Source organism: Uloborus diversus, chromosome 2 (assembly GCF_026930045.1).
Source record: "Uloborus diversus isolate 005 chromosome 2, Udiv.v.3.1, whole genome shotgun sequence".
In the NCBI taxonomy this organism is placed as follows: domain Eukaryota; kingdom Metazoa; phylum Arthropoda; class Arachnida; order Araneae; family Uloboridae; genus Uloborus; species Uloborus diversus.
In genome coordinates this window covers 214,333,643-214,358,140 of record NC_072732.1, presented here as the reverse complement: position 1 = coordinate 214,358,140, position 24,498 = coordinate 214,333,643, and the positions used below count along the sequence as shown (strand labels likewise).

The window sequence follows — 24,498 nt, the reverse complement described above, 5'->3', positions numbered from 1 at the left end:
CTAGACTCCACTAGGAGTCTACGTACCAAATTTCAACTTTCTAGGACATACCGTTCTTGAGTACGACATACATAACGCACAGATGTCACGAGAAAAGTCGTTGCAATTAACTCGGGGATTGTCAAAATGGGATATTTCGGGTTTATGCGTTCTTAGGCACTTATCCACGTGTGGTCGAGTTGAAAAAAAAAACTCAAAATTCATTCAGGGGTGAGCAAAATGGAAGTTAAGGCCGATTTTTGTGTGCAATTTTTTTCGCGAATACAATACTTCCTTTTTTGTAAAAGGAAGTAAAAAGAAGAGAAGTCTACAAACGCTAAAACAATACAAATCCTAAAACGAACTAAAAATGTCTCCGAAATTTTTAAATGCATCTGTGAAACAGAAAGTAGGATTATATCTTTCGAAATCATAGTACGTGGATCTTTAAATTCTTTTTTCCTATTCCTTTTAAATGATATATATATATATATATATATATATATATATATATATATATATATATATATATATATATATATATATATATATTTAATAGTTATATTTGAAATGCTGACAATTAAATGAATATTTGTATGAAATAGTTTAATCGATTAAAAATCGTCAAAACCAATTTTCGAAATATTAAAAAAAAGTAAATCATGCAAACTAAGTAAATTTTTATTTTATTTCTTTTCGAATCGTGTTTTAATCGTTAATTTCATTTGAAATGAAAACCGCTACTATTGCTACTTTTTTTCCCTGCTGTTTTTTCCCCTATGATTATTTTGTTGTGCCGGTGCATGGGAGATATTAATGTATTAGTTTACATATTAGCAACGAATGTATGGTAAATTGCCTTATTCATTTGGATTTGCTAAGTAGTATGTTTTCCATTATGATAACTGTTTGCCTTTCAGAATTATGAAACAAAGAATCGTTTCGTAATGCTCATACAAACAAAATCAGTTTACAAAGTTTACTTTTAAACTGGCTTTCAAAGTACAAACGCTTTAAATAAGTAAAACGAGCGTTTAAAAATAATATTTGTAATGGAATAAACGATATTTTACGGAAAAAAAACCCCACCATTTAATAATTTTTCTCTCTTTCTTTCATCTACATAATATATACTAGCTGCGTTGCCCGGCTTTGCCCGGTCTACTTTGAAAATAAAAATTGTGTCAAGTGAGTATATTCAACAATCAGGCGTCAAAAATAAATAAAAAAAACATCATGATTTTCCTTCCAAACAATGACGACAGATATTAAAATACTTTTAAGAAATTAAATTCAGAAAATGGATTTAAAATGCGTAACCATGGAAACACAAAATGAAATAAGTTTAAGGAATTAAAATGTGAAAGAAAATGGTTCACAATTTGAATGGAATCGAAATTTCTTAAACTTGATTTTAAAAGGCTTGTAACTTTTTTTCCTTTCGAGATAAAAGCTTATTTTTTCGACCATAGGTCGAGTTAGATCTGGAGTAAAAAAGGTCGCTTTTTCGAATGGTGTCAAAAAGAAATCTGTGGGACAATTCCTTCACATTTTATAGATTTATTTAATGAGGAAAGTAGTGCCTAAATTTCAGCTAAGCCTAAAAAAAATCGAGCTAAAGACGCCAATAACTTCCGCCGTTATAAAGTTAGAGCACTGAAACAAATTACGTAGAACGCGGAAAATTCTACCCTTTCTAACGATATGTAATATTAATATGTGCCAGTAATTTTTCACCCCCATATTTGAGAATTTATGTGAAAATTGGACGTAAATTGGAATAAAAAAAGAAATATTCATCGAATTTTATTCAAACTGGTCTGCAAACCTTTTCAGGTCTTAAAGGAAGAAACTGTGAAAATTTCAGCGCAATCGACCGGGTAGTTCTCGAGTTTTGCGAGTTCAAACACACAGACGCTTTTTGGAGACTTCATTTTATACTATGTAGAGATGCCCCGGAAATATTCTGAAACTGCTATTCGCAACTCCAACGAACTATAGGGGGCACTGCAGTCACTGTCTAATGGCGGAATTAAAAACTTAAACAAACGCATGTGGTAACGAAGAAAATGCTAAAAGTGTTGTGATTTTTGTTGTTATGTGTGATTTTTCGCTTTATTCATTTAAAAAGATTTTTCAAAGTCTTTTGGTTATTCTGACCCATATAGAAAGAGATTAGAAACCAAAAAGTATTACGAAAGTAAACAATTAATGCAGAACACACAGTAAGTTGTTCTGAAGCAGCCATTTTCACGATGTTGAATTCGGAATTCATAAATTTTTGGTTCGCTTCGAACGGCATTTTCATTTTGTACCGTTTTTTCTATACATTAGTACATATTAAGTTCAGTTTCGTGACATTTCCGGCATTTGTTGACATTTTTGTCACATAGTGCACATATAGTGGCTCCCAAAAGTGTTCGTACACTTTGAAATTTTTTAGTAAAACCAAAATAACTCGAAACTGAATTCGAATATGAAGTCCAATATTTTTTCACATCATTCCTATGTCATTCTAAATACAACCCATTGGTTTTTTCAAAATATTGACGGATCTTCTTTTTGAAATGAGTCAAAAAACGAAGACACAGAGAAATAACACGCCACAAAAGTCATCGTACGCTCAAATATTTTCGAATAAATTCATGGTTAAAATTATCATATGCCGTTTTATTAATATTTTTGTATTGTGTTGATCCTTATAAGTCATTGGGCTTTAATTTTCTGTGTATTTATTCCTTACTATTGTGCTTATTACTATAAAATGGCTGGTATTCGCAAAAAAACCGCAAACACCATTCGAAATTTGAATTTTTTTCCCACAGTAGCACTAAATTGGTTTGAAATATCTCTAATATAGTTAATTTATTTGTTTGTATAGTAAAGTGCTTAATAAAATGCTTTAAAGAAAGGAATCGGAGCGAAAACAAGGTAAGAAAAATTCAACCGGCAAAGTTGACAAAACGTGATCGGCGATTTAAAATTAAAAAAACTATGAAAAATACACATTTGAGTGCTGTAAAAGTTTCTAGAGAGTTAAAAAAAATTTTATGTTTAATTTTCACCTAAAATTTTTCACCAAGTTCTCTGATTAACTGGATTAAATGGGTCCTCTTTCAGCATAGAAATTTTCTTGGTCGTGCGAAAAACAGAAAGCTTAAGATTTTCGTCACAAAATCAATCATAAATAAGCTCAAAACATTTTAGAATTACGTCTTACTTACAGATAAAAGTGAATTCAACATTTTTGGTTAAATTGTTGTAGAACTGTAAGTAGAAGAAAAAAAATAGGAACTTAATCTTAAGAACTTAGTTGGAGCAGTTAATCAGGACGATGGAAGTGTTCTAGTGTAAGGGTGCATATCAGCATCAGGACTTGGTAGTTTGGAATTTTTTGATGAAATAATGAATCAAGCTATTCGTTTAAATATTTTAAAAACCAATTTTAAACTCTTAGCCAAAAATTTGGTTATTGGAAACAACTTTGTTTTTGATCAAGATAACGATAAGAAGCACACGGTTTTCAACGTTTGCGTCTAGTGCCTCGAAATTGTCCTAAAGTTTAGAAAATACCCCCTCAATCTCCAGATTTGAACTTAATATAACGTATTTAGAGATATTTGGAGGCTAGATTACGAAAATACGGTTAAAAAATGAAAATAGAGCTAGAAATAGTAAGACTCGAAGTGTGGTTGAAAACTTACTCAGAAATTGCGCAAAAAAAAGAAAGAAAAAGAATGAAATCTATTCCCAGACGTTTAAAAGTGTTATGAATACTGTATGATATTCTACAAATTAATAACTTAATAAAAAGTTAGATTACTCAATAATATACAGACCTTTTTTTGAAGTGTACGAAGACTTTTGTGAAATAAAATTTCCGACACTTTTTGGTTTTTGATTTTTAAAAAATGAAGTTTTAATGTTTTTTAAAAACTTTTCGAGTAGTTTAGTTAAAAATCGATCACAGATCTTATAATTAAATCCCTATTCCGAAATATTAATTCTAACCAATAGATTGGGGCCTATTTCGTTGAAAGTCGTAGGTGTAAGAAGACTTTTGGGAGCCACTGTACGTGGCAGACTGTCAAGAGTAACGTTTAACACTATGACTATATGATTGGATATCCAAAGAAATCATGCATTTAATTCATTCGTCATGGAAATGATTTACCTGATATGCGAAATCTTGTCAAGATACATTATTCTTTCACACAATTTTAAAACCATAACGCTATAAACAGATTTTTGGCGAACTTTTATTTTTTATTGTTCAAATTCTTAACGTTCTTTCTGGATTTTTCAATCTGTTCTGCGATAAATATTTTCAAGAAAATTTATTTGCATACTTTCTATTTCAGTAGGATACTGTAGTAACAAAGGTTATTTAAATCATTTATGTGGAATTAGGTTAAGGAAAAGTGTCCAGTCAATGTTGTTAAGTTCCGTTTTTTTTTTTCATCGAATTGAAAAACTGATAAATATATAAAATTCACTCAGAACAAAATAAATAAAATGTGCACTCACAGTTAATATATGGTGGTAGTTTTCTTTTCAGTTGATTGACCATTATTTCTTTTTACTTATCGAATTCTGTAATCTTACTATCATTTTATTCCACTCATGATAAAAAATTAAAAATGGTTTAACTAAAAACGCGAAATCTCGCCAAGGCTACTTTGCTCGCACAATTCCAAAACTATAACCCTAAACAAATTTGGCGAAACCTTTCAGCTGAGAATAAAAGGAATAAAGTAAATTCTTTCTCGGTTATTCATTTTGTTCTACGATAATATATTCAAGAAAATATTTTGCATACTGTCCATTCCAACTAAATGCTGCTGTAAAATATGATTAGTTAAATTAATTTAAGATTAAAAAAAACTCATATTCTTATAAATTCATACAAAACAATAAAAATTTTACCTGGTATAACGTTATCCAATTTTGTTAATCCAGAGTTTTCTTGTTTACGCTTCCACCATTTAATACTTTTTTGAAAGAAATAAGGAAAACTAACATTATTTTGAGAAGCTCGAGAATACTACTAAGGGACGAATTAATTTCTGTTGTTGAAGGCGTTCTTAGACATGTTGAATGCGTTACTCAGAACAAACTGACCGCGTTTACGTCAACAGATACACGTGGAGCGCAACGTAGCAATGTTTTAGTTGCATTCGCAGTTGTATAAATCACCGCAAGGTAGCGTATTCGAGCGCTGGAGTTCCGAATTGCTAAAGTGAAACTAATTCTGACTCCCTAACTTAATTTAATAATTTAGTGTGAAAACTGTACTCTCCTTATTGGATTTATTATTCTTCCAGTGGCAATTCTCACACTTTTGCCATACAATTATTTAAACTACTCATTTCAGTCACGGTTTCTAAATGAAGATTTTTCAAAATTCAAGCGGAAGTTAAATATTAATCTTTTAATTTTTGATATGAATTGCATTGCAATTTGTATTCATGTTGATCATTTAAATTCTAACACTAAGCTTCATATTTTAAAAAATAGTTTCGATGCTTATATAATTGGATTTCGCTATGTAGCGAAGGATGAAGGAATATTTTATTTCTTATGAAAAAAAAAAAAAAAAAAACTTTCATGTTTTGACTTTTAAATATTTGGAAGTTATAATTGTTCAATTTAATTTGAAATATCTGCAGGCGCTTCTGGTTTCGGAAGGGGTCATAATCAAAAAAGAGGGGTTCAAATATATTCATGTTTTTTATATGTTTTATGATACTAGGAGGCTACGCTCCCTGCTCGCTGACGCTCCACCAGTCCCGAAGATTGCTTCGCAATCTCATTTGGTGAGCGGAGATTTAAATAATCTATTATCAAGAATCAGATTAGAATAATCGTTTAGATTAGAACAAAACGAAAACCCCTCTCCCCCTGCCATAAAAAATAGAATTTAAGTAAAGAGTTCATTAAAAACAGATTAGAACGATATTGAAATCCCGCTCTTCAATACGCATAACCAAGTTTTTTTTTTAAATATGTATTGATAAAAAAAAATTAAAAAAAAAGCTTTGAAGCGTTTCTTGAAAAGCCCATGCCCCTTCCCCGGGTTCCAATTTAAATTGTACCAAATTACACTACTAGAGGTGCTAAGGGGCCCCTGAGCATAGCAAAACGGTAGCTGCATGAACAGTAGTTTTTAAATTTATGGTCTCTAGCAACATTTTGCGCTTTAGTTCCAGGCTTGAACTGAGTTTAGCCTACGGTTTTTGCTAAATAGAAACCGTTAAATCTGCTGTTCTAATTAATTGCAAAAATTGGGAAAAGTTTAATCTGATAGAAAAAAAGAGCTCTGTCGAATGACATGAAATGTTAAGGGGCCATCACGAAAAGCTTTCACCCGTTTTAAAGGAAATTTGGGAAATTTTAGCTTAAAAAATAATTACAAAAAAAAAAAAAAAAAAAAACCACCCTGAGCTGCTAACCCTCTGGAGCTCGAAGTAAGTTTAATAAATTTCAAGGCTCTGGTTGCTATGGGGTCTCTTGGACGCAGGTGCGCCACAGACACTTTCCCAAACTCTTTGATGTTACTTTCTTAATGATTTTTTTTCTTTAATGGATATTTGTTGCCACTTTTCCCTAGGATAGAGTTAGACATAAAATGATAATTAAAACAAAACAAAATAATATGAAGAGGAGCATTTCAAGTAGGCTTAATTTCTCATAACATTATTAAAAGTAAAAAGCAGATCAAAAACAAACTGAGTAGTTGCAGAAAAATTTATCCCTTTTTTTTTTCTTTTTCAAAACAGGTTATTAAGTAGAAGAACTGTAAGGCAATCGACTTACATCAGTCTCTCTGCATAACAATTTACTATTTGCCTCTCTCTAATCATTTCTCTGGAAATTCCACTTCGGTTTACACAATTACTTGATTCGAAAGATTTTCTACACGTTTTTGCAATAGAGCGTTTCATTCTATGAGCCGCACAAATCTTCGTTTGATTTCGAACAGTTAAAATACAGTAAAACCTGTAAAGTTGACTACCCAGAGCGTTTCATTCTATGAGCCGCACAAATCTTCGTTTGATTTCGAACAGTTAAAATACAGTAAAACCTGTAAAGTTGACTACCCTTGTAAGTTGACCACCTGTCTAAGTTGAGCGCTTTTATCAGGCTCGGAATTAGCTCTCATCATATAAATCAACCTTTGTAAGTTGACCACCTATTTAAATTTGACCACTAAAGTAGTGCACCGCAAGTGGTTAACTTACAGAGGTTTCACTGTACTTACACAGTGTGATCTACGGAGTAAACTGAATCGCTTGTATAATTCCAAATCGAGCAGCCGGATTTGGTTCGAACAAACTTTATCAGAAATAACTTCTGGCATTTGATATGTGTCTGAAAGTGTCTCTTTAGTTTTGTCTTCTTAAAACTTTTTTTTTATATTCTTCTTCAAATTATATTATATAGTCAAAACGTTCAAAAATAGCAGCCACGGATTAAATTAAAAACTTTTAAATTCAAAAATCTGATAATGCGATAAAAAATAATTGCACAAATACTCAAACACAAATTCAATATTAGATATGCATTCTGGGTGAAGTCCCTGTTAAATATCGATTTAATGGTTTTATGTTAAACCTGAATTTATTTCAAAAGCAAATCATTTATTTATATTTTGTTTTATTAAACATCCATTAAACCTGGGACTGATAAGATGACTTTTGGTGAAAGATTAAACGATCTCATTTGTTGAAAGAGAGGTAAAGAAAGCCAATAACTGTTATTGGCGCCATGCCAAAAAAGATTTTCTCATCTTTCAACCCAAACATAAAGGAACTCGTCCAAAATCAAGGTCTTGTTATCACAGACATACTATAGTCATTATATTACTTGTTTAATTACATTTTTAAAAGTCTCAGACGATCGTAAAATTACATTTTGCATGAAATTTGTAGAGCTCAGTTATTCTGTTTTCGGTTCATTGAAAACAAAAGTTTTAACCGTTAATGATTCAACGGCTTAATACATATTTACTACAAGCACTTGACTGCGCATCTACTTTTTGAGAGCAACATATATACATAGTACATATGTTGCAATCAGATAACGTCAAAACATATATACATAGTCAAAAACATACATACATAATATATATGTTTTCACATTCGATTCATATTTATCGTTTTATCGATTCGTTCTTGGAGCACCATCAATCATAGAACAATTCAGTGCAGCTTGGATCTATGGATGCATGCAGCCATTAATCTTCTGCAGAAATCTTGGACGGCATTCCTCCGCCAAATAGAAAGTAAGCAAAAGTCGAACACTTGCCAAAGAACGACTACTTCGACATAAACTAATCAATAACCGTATGTAGAGAAGATACAAGTAAACATTTTCTGCAATCCTTACATATTTTAAAGGTTTTGAGTTCTGTTTAATAATAGGGAGGAAGAAATATTGCAGTTTTTAATACGTTTAACTATATTTACTGTCCGATATAATTTTCATCGTTGTTTTCGGCTTCTTGTTTGCTTGATGGCAATTAATAAATCCCATGTTTAAAGAAAGCTTGACTTTGGAGACGAAGTCAGGTTATTTTGAAACCTTATTCATTTTTCAAATTCTTTTTCCGCTAAAATAAATATTGGTGGATAAAAGAGAATTTCTTAGCCTAGCTCTTTGATTTTCGGATGAGTTGCCAAACCTGAATGTGGTCTGGCATTGTCATGATCTAGTACGATTTGCTTCCCATTGAACATCGCCGATCTCTTGCTCGCCAGATCTTGTACCCATCGATTTTGACTTTTTCCTCTCTTGGCAGCATATTTACGAAATTCCGTAGAATAGCATTGGCGCCTTTGAGAAAGCAGTAGTTAGATTGCGTTACATAAGTTGCGGCATATCCATAAGAAGTAGGATACTGTTTTTGAATTGGATGGGAAGTTTGAAATGTGCTGCACTCCCTTATATCTTTCGAGAAACATAATTTAACCTCTTTGTATTGCTATTTGTACATATGATAAAGCGAAATCTCCCCTCATGTTTGCAAAAAGTCACCCCACTGTACATTAATTGTACGTAGAAAGTAAAACTAATTCGTGAAATGAAGTTAAATCCAGGGTTTCGGAGTTGATGGGGAAAAGACTAACTCCGGGATTTATAGAGCCTTTGACCCCTTTATCCCAAAATCTCTTCGACTCGTTGAGAAGAGTTACAATGGAGGGAGGGAAGACCCCAAGTCACGTGATAGATTTTAATGCGAAGCATTGGTAGAAATCAGGTTTCTTTCGCTAGTCTCTCGCAAAGCGTGTCAACCATTGGTCATTGATGAGTCACGTGATTTGGGGTCTTTGTCTCAGCTTTTGCTAAGCCAATTATTGGACTTTCTCCTCCATTTACTGATTCTTGCTCCAAGTTTCGACTCCACAAGCACTGGCAGAGTCGCAGACTTTGAGGGAAAATGACAGACTCAGACACCGGCTCTTGAAATTTTAAATCTTCCACTCCCGACTCCTTTACCCAAAAATACTCCGACTCCGCAGTCGTAGTTAATTTTCAACTTTCTGCGTTGCCCGACTTTGCCCGGTCTACCTTGAAAAAAAAAACCATTGCGTCAAGTGAAGTATCTTCAATAACCAGGATTAAATGAAAGAAAAAAAAAACCGTCATGCAAAATTTCCTCGCCAAACAATAACGACAGACACTAAAATACTTTTAAGAAATTAAAATAAAATGAGAAAGATTCATTTAAAAGGCGTAACCATGGAAACACAAAATAAAATAAGTCTAAGAATTGAAAACGAGAAAGTTGGATATAAACAATGGATTCAAAAAAGCGTTACCGTGGAAACGCAAAATAAAATGGTTAAAAACTTGAATAGAGAACAGATTATTGAACTTCATTTAATTCGCTTGTAACTTTTTTCTAATGGAGATAGAGGGTTAAACTTTCGACCTTAGGTCGAAGTAGATCTGGAGTAAAAAAAGCAGCTCTTTCCAATGCTGTCAAAAAGAAAACTGTGGGACAATTCCTTCACTTTTTATTGATAGATTTAATGAAGAAAGTAGTGCCTAAATTTCAGCTAAGCCTAAAAAAAATCGAGGTAAAAACGTAAAAAACTCCCGCAGCAATTAAGTTAAAGCATTGGAACAATTTGCGTAGAACGCGGAAAATTCTTCCCTTTCCAACGATACATAATATTACTATTTGCGAGTAATTTTTCACCCCCATATTCGGGAATTTACGTGAAAATTGGGCCTAAATTGGAATAAAAAAAGAACCATTCATGGAATTGTTTTCGAACTGGTCTGCAAACCTTCTCAGGACTTAAAGGAACAAACTGTGAAAATTTCAGCAAAATCGGCCGGGTAGTTCTCGAGTTTTGCGCGTTCAAACACACAGACGCTTTTGGGAGACTTCATTTTATACTATGTAAAGATATTTTCAAAATATACCAACTACTAGTAATTTTTCTTGAGTACTCTAAATGTTCCACTAAAACAAACAAATTCCTGAACTGTTCAGCACAGCAATTAGATTATGCAAATCCACAACTCTGCTTTCATTCCTTCAAGTTCAACTAGAAAACTAAATAAAAAATTTCCACAAAATATCTATTCGTTTTTCATTCTGCCTCATATTATTGGTTCTAAAAAAAAAGGAAAAAAAAAAGAACTAAAAACAAGTTTTAAAGTATTTCCCTTAACTCAGCTGGGAAAAAACTTTTCAGCGTTCCATAAAATCCAACAGACGCCTCTTAGGAATACTTGACACAATATCTTTCCTGGTTGACAGGATTAAGAGAGAAAAAATGCCGCTTTCCGGGCGACTCAAGGTAGATAAAAAGGTGAAGCTTCCAAAAAAACTGCGCTGTTCTATTCCCTGCCGCTTAGGCCAGCAGGTTTTAAGCAATAAATTCTAACCGTGATGCGCATTTTGAGCTGATATTTCGAAGAGTCTGCAGAATTCCTAGTTTGAAAGGATAAGAGATCCGTTCCGAATTTCTTGTGGGAAGTTTTTTTGGCACATTTTGAATTAATTTGTGACTTTTTTTTCTTTCTTCCTTTTTACAACATTGAGAGATGAATAAACAGAAAACAGATTTTCAAATCAGCATGATGTATGATACATTTAGGAAGCATAAAGTATTACATATCGAACAAGGGCCCCCATATAGGGGGCAAGGAGCTCAAGCCCCCCCCCCTTTTGAAATGAGAACTTCCTTGCTTTTAGTGCTTTTTTCTTTGCAAAAATGTAGAAAAATTTCTTTTCCAGCCATTAATGAGTAAGTCATTAAAAATGTCAAACTTTAATAACTGAAATCGGTTTCCATGGGTAAAATATTCTGCTAAACCATGGGGAAAATTTTTTGACCCCCCCCCCCCCCTAAAAATCTTGCATTTGGGCGCCCTTGGAAAAAGATATTCTGTAATGAACAAATTTATGGGTCGGAAAAGGTTGCTTTTTCATGTTCAGAAACTAGTAATACATATGAGGCAGTGAGAAGCAAAGGGATGCAAGTGGCAAAATTAAAAATTTGGAGATAATTAGTACAAATGGTAGGTGAACCCCCTCCTCTGTCTTGGGGCAAGAGATGGCGCTAGTAACCCTGGTAGGTGCTGCTGTACAGCATGACTTAGGAAAAAAAAATCAATGAAAGCCTACCTAGGATGTTTATTGAGCAATCACGATTGCTTATTGTTCTCATTTGACCGTTTTTTTGTGTCCGTGCCTTTTTCAACTTGGAGCAGAAGCCTTTGCAGCACCACCGCCCACCGTCCTCTGCTGGCGGCGCGGCTGCTCCGGTTTGGAGCTATCCGCTTCTCCTGGTCGGAGGCTTCCATGTCCTACACACACGCACGTTCACACACATACACACACACACATCTTCACACACATACACACACACGTCTTCACACACATACACTCACACACGCCTACGTGCATACACACAGGTCTACGCACACACACAACTATGCACAAGTAACCGCCCAGGAGGAGAGGCAGACTTGAGGGGGGGGGGGACAGGAGCCGTTTCTAGAAACAATAACTCCAATGAGTAGGGTCCTGTCTCCGTTCGTGATTGCGAAAAACATAATTTGAATTCAAAATTTCAGAATTCAAATTAATTTTCTTTTTTTCTCTAAACTCGTTTTACTCAAAACTTACAAAAACCCACTTACATCCCTTTGCTTCTCACTGCCTCATATATGAATGATTCACTTTTGTAATCGCAATTTTTGAACTTTTGATCGCTTTGATTCCGAACTTTTTGTTCGGATGAATTTTGTGGCTGGGAGAGCTACATAAGAACAGGAAAACGCAAACCTAGTTAGAGCCTAACTAAAGAATATTTTTCCTCGCAAGATGGATAAAATATGCTTCGTTATTCAACCCTCACTCCATTCCCACTCACCCAGTTTAATTTAAAATAAATAAAAAAATTAATTTGAATTTTGACACCTTGAATTCAAATTATGTTTTTCGCAATCACGAGTGTGTGTATGTAGGCGTGTGTGTTTGTGTGTGGGGGGGGGTATGTGTGTTTGTGTGTAAGGGGTAGTGTATGTGTGTGTAGACATGTGTGTCTGTGTGCTGGCATAAGTGTGTGGGTAGTTGTGTGTGTGAATGTGTGTGCGTGGGGGGGGGGGGGGTATGTGTATGTGTGTTTAGGCATAAGTGTTTGTGTCTGTGTGCAGGCATGAATGTGTGGGTAGTTGTGTATATGTTTTTGTGTGTGTGTAGGTGTATGTATGGGTGTGTGTATGTATGCGCGTGTGTGTAGGACACGGATACAACCTGGAGGCGGCTTTCGCTATAGGAGCAGCATCGTGAGGACCCGGTGGACGGTGATGGTGCGGAGGGTGGCGGTGAGAAAATAAAATCCAAGGACATCAAAACAGTCAAGTGAGAACAATAAGCAATCGTGATTGCTCCAAAAAAAAAAAAAAAATCCCCCCACAGTTAAATCAAATGATTGTTTAACTTTAAAGTTATTCAACTGTATTGCAACTGCTGAAGAATTTGCATTTGCTGCCTAGAGTCCTGTAAAAACTGCTATTATATATGCAGACAAATCTGAAATTCAATGCCCCGTGACTGAATCTGAAATTGCTTTTCAACGTTAATCAAATTCCAGAAACACATAAATGCCTTTTACTCGAATCATAGAAAAGGGTTCAGTAGAAACAAGTAAAAGATCAAAAATGAAAAGTAAAAATCTAATTTCAAAGTTATGTTCTCACTAAAAAAGGAGCCAGGGTTAAGGAAGAAAGTATCCTTTTGGTATTTTGTAATAGTCAACTCTCTGTACAAAAACTCTTTTTTAACCGACTTCAAAGGAGGTTATGTATTCGTCTGGGGCTTTTTATGTATGTTTTCTGATTTCTCCCTGACCGATTTAAAAAATTCGTTTTTTTTTTTTTTTTGAAAGGGTATACTTTCCAGATGGTTCCATGATAATTTTGTCTGGATCTGATGAGAGGTAGCAAAGAAATTTAAGAAACTGAGTAAGTTTAGTTCTAAAACCTAATTTCGCGTTTAGTTAAATTAGTGTTCTACTCAGGATTTGGTGGGTTGTCAGCCATTTTAGGTAGTAGTTTAAAGGAGGCCTCGGTTTCAAAAGGTTATTAAAAATTAAGAGATCGTTTATAATTAGCTAGGTATTAAAATAGTTCATCGTGCAGTAATTAAAATCAGTGTTTATTTTATAATTGGGTGGCTTAGTTTAGTTGATTTTTGTACTGGAATTGTAAAAAAAAACTGATTTATAGGTTCGGGTAGGAAATCGTATGTAAGTATGACCAATTATTTTTTTACTTTTCAGTCCTTCTTTGTTTTTTGAAGTCGGTTCTTTTTCTATTTAAAAATAATTTTCAACCGTAGATTTTGATCGTCAAAAAAAAAAAAAAAAAAAATTAATGAAAATCCTTCTTGAACTAAGGACCTTATCGGAAACGAAGCAAATGTAAATCAATGAGACGTTTGAGTGGTAACATACGATAAAAAAAAGTTTAAAAATTTTTCACTTAGTTGTTCACAACGTTGACTTTACTGGTGAAAGAGAATGTACTGTCCACCTCTGGCAAGTTGAGTTCCGCTTCCCGACCGATTCAACGATTCCATTAGTTGAAATAGGGGTGAGGAAAAATGACTTAAGAACTTACGGATTTAGTTTGCAGTGTTATTGCCCATTTGACGAACAATATAATTCAGGTAAGAGGTAGCAAGCGGTACAGGATATTCTCTCCAGTAAAAGGGTTGCAATGGTAGCCCAACTCTGCGCCTAGCAATTCCTCTTCTTACTAATTGCTCTCCCTTGAAAGAAATGGACTTGCTCAAGACCGCAGCTCAACTTTTCAGAGGTGGACAGTACAAGTTTTGTTGCCCCTAAGTTCGGTATATGAACCTTTCGTAATGCGGCAGATATTAAATCAAAATTTGTTGTTTCACTCGGTGTAATATCACAATTAATGGTAGTAAATGCGCTTGGGATCTTTAGGATTATCTTGTAAATCAGAAATCACGTGGCACATGAGGTAAGAACGCACGATTGTGCGATGTGGTTTATATTTGGAAAACAAAACTTGAACAGCTTCGATCTCCAGAAAAGTCAACACTGTTGCTATATTGGTAATATGTTTGTTTGAATAAGCTTTCCAAGTACTGGAGGGAATTGTGACACACATACGTCACATCTGCTTTATTTCGTTATTATGGCTTCTATTTAAACAAAAAAAGCCGTACAATTGCAACCGATGTTTTGCACTGTCAGACTGTTGCCGATTTAATGCCATTTTCTCACACACGAAAATGTTCCTTCTGCTTAAGATTAAAGCAAATTTTGCGAAAATCTTTAACTTCTTTTATTTTGATTGATTATCTAATTTTTGATAAAGAATTGCCAGTTTTTTTTTATATTTATTTGGCATAAATGTCCAAGTCTATCATAAACAGCGTAATATATGTGATTTTAATAATTTTATACATTTTAAATAAATATTTAATGCCTTAAAAAATAAGGTCTTTTCCTTTTACATGATTGTTGATCTTTTACAATGGAATAACTCTCAAGTATTATTTTGATAGATCGATTGTGTACCGTGGTGTGTACATGTGTATAGTGGGGAAATAAAAAAAAAAGAGTTTGGGTGCCAAGTAAAGCTCTAGACTAGGGATTCTGAATAGTAGCCACTGGCTACCAGAGTCACAATAAATGGTCACCACTTTTGATTTTTGGTAAGCATAAAAAAAAAGAAAGAAAGAAAAATCAGCGCAAAGTATAAATAACCTTAAAGGTGGTTTGCTCCGAATTACGTAGGTTACAGGTAGGGTCGACTAATGTGCTGAACGTCTCAGAAGTGTGTTGTCATAGCACGATATGCAGTATGAATTTAAACAAATAGAGAAACGCACGGTCACCACTTTTTAGCGACTAAGACTTGACTTTTGGTAGTCATTTTCAATGAAATGGCCGCCTGCTGTTGACTGGCGACTACTAATCTAAAACATTAGTGCATAGTGCAAACTATTTGGTTTTTGAAAACGTTTCAAAACTTAAGAACACCGTGGAAATAATGTAAATTAGAATTCATCCTTCCACTTTACCCATAAATTAGATTATTGCGTCATTCGCTTCATTTTCAGTTCAGCTCTGACAGGGATGGCATTCCGAAGTAGACTGCAACGAATATTCCGGCCAATCAAAACTATCCCTTAATTAACTTCGCGACAGACACCAGTCTCCCTGCTTCTGGCTACACAGATAACATTTCCTTTTACGACAGCCCTGCATTCCTCATTACCTTAGCAACGGGCACTGATAATAAAGTCGGCAAATGAAATTCGGAGGTAAACAGACACTCCATTTCGCTCGAGCCGGATTAATGGGATGGAGGAGTAATGAAATATAAGGAAATCGGTTTCCTCTTCACTGCCTGTTAGAGCCACGCTCTCCTTAAAATGAAGGCACTTGAAGTCCCCGATGAAGTTCCCAGTGTCCGTTTGGAAGAGCCAAAATGAGTTGCGCCGTGGATTCTTCCAATTACAAGAGCCAAATTTCAGATGTTGGAAACTTTTTTAATAATATGTATATACTAGTGGCACCCGCACGGCTTCGCCCGTAATAGAAAAATTAAAGGTATTTTGGTTCGCCTGTATATTTATAAATAATGTATGGTGAATTGTCTCGCCAATTGGCTTGTACCGACGTTACAGTTCTGTCGCGAATTTGCTCTTTCGTATAGTCGTTTTATTCGGAGTACCGCGTTGGGTAAGTTTCCATATTTTTGGGATGGTTTGCCGCTCCGATATGTAAGTGAGAATCAGCACTTTAGTCCCAAGTTTTTTTTATTGACATAGAAAAAGGGACACATCACAATTCACATAAATTATATACATCTAGTATAGTATGATTGTTCGAAAAAGAATTGTCCAAGAAAGTCAACGAGAGACAAGACCCGGAGCTCTCATCGCATCCTTCCTTCTCTCGTCCTGTTCTCCGCATCTCTCTCTTTCGTCCAGTCACCCGGTTCCCACCAACCCCATTCGAAAAGAGCCCCCACATCCGGTCAGGGGTCAGGGGTCAAGAGGGGTGTGAGAGGCGACCTTAACGAGCGTGGGAGCAGCTGTTCACGACAAGTTCCACGTTATGATAATTTCGTATCTCGCCAATTGGCTTGTGTCCATGTTACGGTTCCACGTTATGATAATTTCGTAATTTATGATAGTTTTTTTCTTAAAATTGGAATAAAAAAAGAACCACAACGAATTTTCGAAAAATCGCTTCGAGGTGCACACTCCCATGCTACAAACTAACTTTGTGCCAAGTTTCATGAAAATCGGCCGAACGGTCTAGGCGCTATGCGCGTCACAGACATCCAGACATCCTCCGGACAGAGAGACTTTCAGCTTTATTATTAGTAAAGATTTCATGAAAATCGGCCGAACGGTCTAGGCGCTATGCGCGTCACAGACATCCAGACATCCTCCGGACAGGGAGACTTTCAGCTTTATTATTAGTAAAGATTTTCGTAACCAAATTAGCTAGTGGTTCGATTACCGTATGTCCGGGATGAGCCCGGGCAGTCCTTGGTTTTTACAGTTGTCCTGGGGAATGTTCGGGTTTGCAAAAATATCAGGGGTAATGAGAATTTTATGATTGGCAAGCAACTTGCGTTGATTTTTTTTTTTTTTTAAATAAATATGTTGAACTAAAATTGTCTGCTCTCTAACTTAGAAGAGAGAGTACAAGTTAATAATGAAATTATAAAATAATATATATTGATGACTTTTAAAAAGTAGCAAGCATTTTTTAAGGTGCTCCAACAGACTGGTGCATCATTTATGTATCAATATTTCTCAAATAATACTTTCTAATGTATTTGCTCCGATTAAGGTAGTTTTTTAGATTATGGAGAACGTACAATGACACTTTTCCTGTATAGTGCGCTAAAATTTCATATAAGTTGCCAGCTAAGGGGTAAAAGATTTTCCACACACCTTAGCATTATATGTCATTCGAAAGGGCTTTTTTTTTCTGCACAAGAAGATTGTACTATTTTTATCAATTAATTCGAACAGGAGATATAAGGATTTCTAATTTAGCGAAAGTCTTAAGCAAAACTCAATTCAAGCCTGGAGCTAAGGAGCAAAATGTTACTGGAGACCACGAATTTGAAAACGACTTTTCAAAAGTACAAAAATGTAGTTTTGCTGTACTTAGGAGGCCTTAACAATACAACTATGAAATTTGATGAGAGTTAGTTTTGACTCCCGGGGGGGGGGGGGGGGGGTCAGCGGTTTTTTTAATATACATTTTTAATACTTTTGTTGTGCGTGCGTATCTTCAACAAGCTCTTTTTGCCTTCGGTTAGGAGCCGGATTTTAGAATTGTTCTAATTATAATGAGCGCTTTACTTAAATTCTATTTTCTAAGAGAGGGGGAGCGGGAGTTTCATTTTGTTATAATCGTATCGTGTATTTTGATTCTTTCTAACAGACAATTTAAATCGTAGCTAACCAAATAAGATTGCGAAGCAGTCTTTGAGGATGCTGAGCGCCATCGGAGTTCCCTAGTATTAAAAAAAGTTTTACTCCTAAATGAAACGAACAAAAGGGTTTATTTTTTTTTCTTTGTCGTCAAAGTATAAACCTTTAGAGAATGTTTGTACTTAAAGATCATCTTTCGTTAGCGGTTTAGATGAAATGGATCTTTTAACCAAATTTAAACCATCAAAGAATCAAAACGAAACAAGTCACTAAAACAAAAAGTATTAATCCCATTACTGGCGAAAAGGTATATATCAAAATTCGACACATAAAAGTAGACAATTCTATGACATATAAAAGCAATTCGCGGGTCTAATTTACCTATTACATATTTAATGTAACGAATTTACCTTATTTAATGTATTTAATTTACATAACCAAAATATTTTTCATTCAACGTGTTAATGTTTTGAATTTGTCTTCTTTAAAAACGTTCTTAAAAAACGATATAAAGAATAATTAATTAAACTTCAAACTCCAACGCATTTTTTTAACATTATTTCTTCATAGTTATTTTAAGCATCTAACCGAGTATTAAATCTGATTACTGCTCCATGAAGCATACGCAAATTCACTCGATTCATGAAATATGTATTCAAGCATGAACTTTTACGGGAAAGAAAGCACTGAGCCACATGAATAAAGAGCAAAAATTCCAAGAAACTTTTCACTTTTTTCTTCAACACCAAAGCTAATTAAGTGCATCAATAATTAACAAATCGAAAGCTGAATAACTTCTATAATCTTTTAATTTAATGTTCGGTATTTATTTAAGCAAAGAAATAATTTAGTCAATTAAAAACAGCATTTAAAATTGCATTAGTTTTAACTCTGCTTATAAAAATATTCTTCCTCATAACTTTTTAGATACGCTTCCAGCGTACAATGTTTAACACCCCCCCCCCTTTCTCCACTAAAAAGTAATGTATGTGCTGTACGCTCATGATTCTGATGTGCTGTTTTTATTGTAAGCGTTTCAACGCAACATTACATTTTTTAAATCATAAAGAAGATTGAAAACATCTAATTCCGAAAGTATTTACATGTTCACCATGACGGGGCTGCGTACCGGCTCCACGCCATCTGGAAACGTAGTGTATTTTACACGTTTGCCATCCATCCTTTATTTTGGCCCCACTATCGGTAGATTGCCATTACTACGAGTATTTGAGAATTTTGACGCGCGATTTCTCACCAGAGGGAGGCACTTGAGCTCACGTAATGCAAATCTGTGCCAAGAATTTTAATTTTGCCAAGAGTGTTCAAGTCGAATGAATACTCAAAGGATCTTTGACATGCCGCACAACCATGCGACATGGCAAATGAAAATTTTCAGTATGTTTAAAATCCACCGACTGGTGGTAAGGTTAGAACCACGACCAAAGGCGTAATAGGCCAACGTCAAACCGCTAGATCACCAAACCAGAAAACATTCACACTGGTTTCAACTAAAAATTAAGTTACCCACTATCTTGAATGAACTTTAGTTGAGATCCATTGCTTTAATTCCTGCTGTCAGAACCAATATTTACAGGCAAAAGCACAGAACACTATGAAAAGTTTTTTGAATTCTTGTCTGATTTCTAGCGAGCACATAATATCTTATGTTGCTTCACTACAGTTGATTAGGATCTGCAGAGCCTTCACAATGCTGCCAGGTTTGTCTTGCTCAAACTATAAGTAAAATGTTTAAGAGCTTTTAATCTCAATATTTCAAACAGATTAAATAGTATTTATTTCTGAAAAACTTTTTTTTTTACATTTTATCTGCTAAAAGCAGTGGCATAAATTAAAAAAAATAATAATACCACTACTTTCAAAAATTGAGTTATATTTCGAAGCGACAGCTAATCATACTAATAAAAACTATATTACACTAATGAAGTAAAAAATGGTGAAGGGAGAAAGTTTCTTATTGGTCAGAAGAAATGGTTGTTCTAAGATAAGGTTTTTTTCTTTATTATTTTTTATGAGAAACATATTCCTTTTAGAGTGATAGAAAACACAGTACTAAAGTATGAATTCGCAATGAAACCTGCGATCACGTGTTTCCATGCGCCTCCGGGAAGCCTTCTTCAAACACCCCCCCCCCCCCCCCATTTCCAACGTAATTTTAGTCTTAATATGCCATTTTAGTGTAGCCGATGTTATATTAGTCATTTACGTATCATATTCATATTTTCTTTTAGAAACTAAATTGTAGTTGAGTGACAATTTCTTTTTCCTCTTTCAGACTGTTATTTATCATGAATTATGTGCTGCCTATTAGTACAAAATGTTCTTTTTATCAACAGGTGGAAAAATGATGCACGTGTAGGAAGAAGACATTACTACAACGGAGGAGCATAATCGAGAATAGAATTAAATTGAAAAAGAGAGAAGGAAATGAGAAAGTTCGGACCACAACGGGAAGCAGGTAATGTTTGCTCAATTCGTTTGTTTTATTGTTCTTGCTCTTCAGTGCAAGCATACACTGAGAAAAATGAAGTTTTCAAAAATGAATACATCCGTATGCTTTCAAATTTTCTCGATATCTTTTTTTTAAAAAATGAGTACCCATGTTTTCAAATAGTGTACTGAATTATTTTATACTCAAACGTGAGTACATAACTCGGTTAATATTAAATTTTAAAATTATTACTCATTCAAAAATGAGCACAAATACCTCAAAAATGAGCACATGTTGATTTGAGTATTTGATGAGTATTTCAGTGTTTCAAATTTGAATACCACACAGTCGGAGCCATTTTGACTCTGCGATATGTTCAAATTTGAGTACTTTTTCGTCATTTTTGAAATTGTTGTTTTTAGAGTGTAGTCTGGCTCTGAAAAGCTGACCTCCAATCCGCTGATACTTCAAGGAGTCTGTGTCTAAGAATGTGAGGATTGCCAGTTTTAGCTGCAATGATTTTTGGCTTTGTGCTAATCTAAGAATTTCTTCTGCTTCAACCCAAGCATGAATAACTATCCTACGTCCAACATTAAGCTTCCAGAGTCGCACTGTATAGCTCGTCTCAGCATTGTTGGCAATCGGTAGAAGAATCAAAGACATTGAATTCGTAGAAAGTGATGGGCACAGCAAACAGGATCGTCTAATTTAGACTTCCACAGTTGACGAATTAAGGGAAATTTGGCACCAGTTGAAACCAGTGGCGTAGCTAGACCCGACTTTCGGGGGGGGGGGTTACTTCTTTTATATATATATATATAATCGCTTGCAATTTTTCCCTTTTCTTCTTTTTTTTTCTTTCTCTTCTCTCTTTGTCTCTTTTTTTTTTGAGACTAACTTTTCGGGGGGGGGGTTGTCCCCAAACCCCCCCCCCCTTAGCTACGCCCCTGGTTGAAACTTATTTCTTATTGCAAACAAGCATTTAGAGTTAAATAATAAAATAAGAACTTGAGCAAAACTATTCAATCCGAGAGAAATTGCAAAAAAAGAAAGCAATAAATCAAATGATTCGTGACCTATCAACAACATGACATCTCGGACTTAATGGTTCATTCGCCACATATAAACCACGTGACACACCGTCCAGGTCTGTAATTTCGAACTTTTCTAGGGGAGATAGGAAAACAAAAATTACTCCTAATTATGTGTAAAAACGTTAATTTTTCAAAGCCAGAGGGGCAGGCAATCGACCCCCCCCCCTGTCTGTCGCAGTCTACCAACCACAAAGACACTAGATTACGTCAAGCCACGACGAAGTGAAACCAATCTTGACTGCCAAACTTGTTACTCAAAAGCAAAGCAAGGAAGGCAGAGGAAAGGTCAGAGAGCCCGAAATTTCGTGCACAGTCCTGGAAACTGTTTTTCCCCTTCTTACTATAAGTTAAACTCTCCTCTCTGAGCAGAATCAAAATCTTTTCTGTTTCCTGCCACGTTGTCCTTGCGAGTTGATATACGCGTTTCCTCATCCCGAAGAATTTTGTTTTCGCATCAAGTAGTAGAACCAAAAAAAAAAAGAAAATTAATTTGAATTCTGAAATTTTGTATCCAAATTATGTTTTTCGCAATCACGAACTGAGACAGGACCCTACTCATTGGAGTTATTATTTCTAGAAACGGCTCCTGTACCCCCGCCCAATCTGCCTCTCCTCCTGGGCGGTTACGCGTGCATAGTTGTGTGTGTGCGTAGACCTGTGTGTATGTACGTAGGCGTGTGTGAGTGTATGTGTGTGAAGTCGTGTGTGTGTATGTGTGTGAACGTGCGTGTGTGTAGGACATGGACGCCTCCGACCAGGAAATCGGATAGCTCAACACCGGAGCAGCCGCGCCGTCAGCAGAGGACGGTGGGCGGTGTTGCTGCAAAGGCTTCTGGTCCAAGTTGAAAAAGGCACGGACACCAAAAACGGTCAAATGAGAACAATAAGCAATCGTGATTGCTCAAAAACGTCATTTTTTACCACAGGCATCATCTACCTGTAAAGTTTACGATATTGATTACAGCAGCGGTTCCCGACCGGTGGTTCGCGAACGCCTGGGGGTTCGTGAGAAGTTTTCAGGGGGTTCGCGAAAAAAATATTGTAATGGCGGAGCTTTAAAACATGCCTGTTCCTGATGAAGTCTCATATTCAAGCGGTTTCAAGCAAAGTTTGTTCCTTTTTTATTCATTTATCTCTCGCACATTCGATACTCATAGCCTGAAAATATTTGCATACTTGCTGACATATTTTACATTTAAGGAATAAAATCTGTCATTGCAAAGCGCCGGCTTTAGCACTTTCATAATGACAGCCCTAAAGCCATGTCGAAAGAGCTCTACTTATACATACTATGTTCTCAGATAAAAGAATTTTAAAGCTTTCGTTTCCTCAGAAGCTTTTGATCCGAAAGACTAATTAAACTTGATGAAAACATTAGATGGATCATATGCGAGCGCCTCAAATAATTTTATGATTAGTTTATCATTTGAATCCAACGAAGAGCTATCGCACTTGTCTTGTATTGTGCATAGAAGTAAGATCGCGCTGTTGTTTGTTGCTATAATTTTGACACTGTATTGTAGATCTAGACCACAATACTTCGAGCTTTAGTGTCGAAAAAAGAGAAAGAATGGCTAGCAACCCAAAAATATAACACGAAATAAGAAAATTTAGAAAAATTTTGTGGGTGAAGGTTTGACTGTGTGATGTTTACGCATTTAAAGAATCAACGCATTTAAATGCAACTAAATTTGTACTATATATCGAATATATAGCGCTTCATAAATATAATAAGAAATTTATGAAATTTGTGTAGAAGATTTTTCTTGTAGTAAGTGAGCTTAAAAATATTTGTTTTGTTATACATTACCTTTTGTGTAAAAATGAGAGTAAATGCGTGTATCGAAAAATGGACGCTTCTATTATTTTTCAATATACGAATTTTACTCCACACTTATAGAATAATCACAAGAATATTCTTCAGCAATGACACGATTAATGTACGCAGTAAATCTTATAGTAAAACAGGTATGCTCATAGTCCTTTTCAAGAAGACATAAACCTAGAGATCTTTCTCATTTTCCTGGAAGAAAAAAGTTCATTTAGTTGATCTGAGACAGTTCCCTTAGAGATATTTTAAAAATCATTCTTTAATTGACTTCGGATTTAGTTATAGAGATACATGTACCTCTGTGTCAGAAAAAGACACTTTAAATTTTATTACCATTTGGAATACGTTTCTGTTTTTATGTAAAGAAGGATTTTCTTCGCATAAACAGCGATTAACTGCTGAAACAGATTAAATGCTGAAATGTAAGATTGAAACCGTCAAATATTTCAGCCAAGCTTTTTTAGAGCACCTTTGTTCCACAAATATCCCATTTTCAAAATTTTTTCAAAGTTGATTGAAACTCACCACAGAATAATCACTGTGTTCATTTTTTGGTAAATTTGTTTTGCATTCATTTTCTAGCGATCATTTCAGTTCGTAGCAATATTTGTGCTTATATATTTTGAAATTAATGTTTTATAAACCATAGAGCAGCATCAAACTAAAAAAAAAAAAGTCTTACATTTTATTGTCTGTGTGGGTGTTCGTTTTTTTTTCCTTTTTTTTCTTGTTACTTATTACCTAGCACTCAAGGGGTTCGCCAACTCCTTTCGGAGTATGGAAGGGGTTCGTAAGGGGGAAAAGGTTGGGAACCGCTGGATTACAGCAATCCCGAAGTGAGGGAAGTTCGAAAAGATAGTTTTCAAACAGAAACTCCAAAAAGTATTGAATGATGTAATAAGCTATGAACAATATGGCCAACTTTTCTTTCTTTTGTAAAATAAAGAGTGGAAAACATTTCATAGTCTTGCCAGAAGGGTGCAGTAACGTTGCTTCTGCTCTTTTAAAGCCAAAACTGAAAGAAGTATTGAATGAAGTAATGAGCCAGGGTGCCTACTCCCTAAGAGCAAGGGCACACCCCGCTAAATATTGGAAAGAACCCCCCCCCCCCCTCAAAAAAAAAACAAGAGCCATGAGCCCCCTCCCCTTCTAGTTAGGCACCCCTGAATGAGCTATG

The 24,498-nt window shown here is 35.0% G+C and overlaps 1 protein-coding gene and 1 long non-coding RNA gene across 2 annotated transcripts in view; one reads left to right on the top strand and one right to left on the bottom strand.

The window, feature by feature from the left end:
• Window positions 1–24,498, bottom strand: part of LOC129216790 (patj homolog) — a 692,348-nt gene that overhangs the window by 66,250 nt on the left and 601,600 nt on the right. The gene's annotated exons all lie outside the window — the stretch shown is intronic.
• The window catches only part of LOC129216268 (uncharacterized), a 92,358-nt gene that overhangs the window by 34,176 nt on the left and 33,684 nt on the right, over window positions 1–24,498 (top strand). Inside the window, exon 3 of the long non-coding RNA XR_008580179.1 lies at window positions 20,302–20,423. This is a non-coding gene — a long non-coding RNA (uncharacterized LOC129216268). The remainder of the gene's footprint in view (window positions 1–20,301; window positions 20,424–24,498) is intronic.